Genomic DNA, 2,741 nt, shown 5'->3' with positions numbered 1-2,741 from the left:
CAGTATTACCCATTTCATATAACCACACAACTGTGATGCTTTTGTTATGGTTAATGCCACAATCTTTTATTCAACTGAAATGATCCCCACAAACAAAAGACAGGTTAAAAACACAATCTTGAATCTTGAATGACTTATCCTAAGCAGACAAATTATTTTGTTCTGGCTAATATTGGATGTATTTTATATATTTGGGAGATACCTCCACAAGCTAATAGAGTTATAAATAAACAATGATAATAAATTGAACATCATAGTATGGACAAAAAATACCATCTAGAGCCATCTGTAGATGGTGCCATTCCTGTCCAAGAGATGCCATATAGGCTGGCACTCAATCCCCAGGTTGGCCACATGATCTTGACTAAAAGGTCTGAATCTGGCTACTTGGTGTTGACAGCTTTCAAGATACTGTTGGGTTCCAATAAATGGAATATTGATGCTACAGTAACATATGATCACATTGTTTTGACTTATGTGTTTCAGTTTTACTCAGATGAAGAGGTACTTCTGTAGTGATGGAGCTAAAACTATCTCAACTAACCTTTCTGACAATGATGTTATTTGATTTTTCTGTGGTTGATGAACAATTCTATGCCACTGAGGGGACATCATTGTAAGGGGTTAAGACAATATCAATTAGTCACTTCAACATGGTGATGATTTTTCTCTGGCTAATGCCAGAGAATTTTTACCTGGTGTGGGTGAGAGGGAACCCTAATAGTGATGTTAAATTTTGTAAGTATTAGTTGCCTTCAGCAGAATAACATCTGATGGCTAGAGTGATAGACACATGGCTAAAACTGTAGATAATCTATCAAATGACACTCCCTCAGTTTACAGTAACTGCTACAGGGTCCAGCAATCTGTTCCATTTACAAACCACAGGATTTCTGCAGTAGATATCAGAAAGTGCCTGTGGAAAACTGCTTCTACATTTTCTCTTGAAAAAGTAAAAAAAGTTTTTGTACATACAGCTGTTACCCATAACAAGACAACAAAACCATAAATGAAATATCATTTGAATATCTAGCCTTGTACTGACTTTACTCTACTTCTTTTAACCCATACCTTTCAATTTGATGTGTAATTAGGTTTAAATCAAGATATGTTTATTACAACTGATATTTGGTTAACATGTCTGTTTCATGTATAAAAAAACAAGCTTGCTGGGTAGCACTTAAATGAATAGATCTCAATATTTGCTATTGTAACACAAACTGACACTGACTTTAACGAGTTTGTAGTTAAAAGTGGAATGAATCTAAGGCAATGATTGTAATATACATGAAGGATGATGTACTTGGTTTAGTGTATTTGAAAAACAGTATTGATCAAAATCATGACACTTTCAAAATTGCACTTATGTTTGTTGAATCATTGTATGACTAGTCAAGCCTGTGAGGTTGTTAGTTGTTGGCCACTCCAGCAATGGACTGTTTACATCCCCCCACCTGTACTCTTAAGGTCCCCATGAAGGATGATAATGACAGTGATTATGGAGGCAATGCTTTGTGTCTGTTATATTTTGTTAAGCATTTTAATCTAAATTTATACTTGGAACAAATTATATTTATGGATTAGTCTGGCCTCCCCCATCCTCCCTCAAAAGACATTATTAGTGAACAGGAAGAGATATGTGGCTAATGTGGGGAGGTCCCAAACAATTGGTATGAATGAGGGGCAAACTGCAAAGGAATTCAAACTTTCTGAATGTCATAACAATACTGCCACAGCTTCAAAGAGAAGGAAATCATGGTTGTTGTTCTCTAAAATGTACTTCCTAAACAATTTTCGAAAAATGCTCCCTCACCTTCTCTCTGTTCAGAGCCCCGCAGATGTCAGTGAGGGGAGATGGGGGAAACATGGGTCATATATCAAGATGCTCTTTTTCGAAGTATACACATTTGAGAGAGTTTGGGTTTAAGTTACTATGTACATCATGTTACAATGAAGCATTGTTGGAGAAAGGGAATCAGGGTTGTAAGAAGCTCAATAAAAGTAACCTTGAGTGTTTGGTCTTTCTAATTATTAACAATATGATTCATCAGCCATTGAGCAATTATAAACAAATACGATTTATCAGTTGCTGAGGTGGTGTGGGCATTTGGAAAAAAATAAGGAATGACTAGTAAAGAGCTTATATTTGCTTAATTGTAGTATGCAACAAAGAAGCTACACTTTCTTTTTCCCCAATTATATTTTATTTTGAAATAATGTATGATTCTAGCTTGGGATTTATCATCTGAACTATTCCACAAGTTTACACACCTGCATGATTTTTTTTTCCTTATATACTTTGGACATAAGGTATTTTTCATCTTGTTCCCATGACCTTGTGATGACCTCCCCTCCCATAACGAGATCTTCTCCGCCAATTTTGTCCACCCTTTCAATGACATCAACACTGAAATAAAATCACCTTTCTCTTTAGTTCTGTGATGATGGCAGGTGTAGTGCTAGTTTATTCTTTATTGACTTATCTGCAACACTGAGAACATCTTGGTTACTGCTCTTAGTACTCTCTCAATCTTGCTTATATCTTTCTCAAAGACAGGGACCATATCACTATTACATAATCTAATCTAGAACAGATAAGGTTATCCACAATTCTTTTTCGTCATCTGTTTATCCATTTAGTGAAAAATCAACTTCATGCTCTTCAGGAATCTGTAGGTCTCCCCACCAATTTTACCAATATTTGCCAATTGACAGGTTATCTTTATTAACACCCCTAGATC

Source organism: Oratosquilla oratoria, chromosome 41 (assembly GCF_046742065.1).
Source record: "Oratosquilla oratoria isolate Oo_2021 chromosome 41, ASM4674206v1, whole genome shotgun sequence".
NCBI lineage: Eukaryota > Metazoa > Arthropoda > Malacostraca > Stomatopoda > Squillidae > Oratosquilla > Oratosquilla oratoria.
This window is presented reverse-complemented; position numbering follows the sequence as displayed.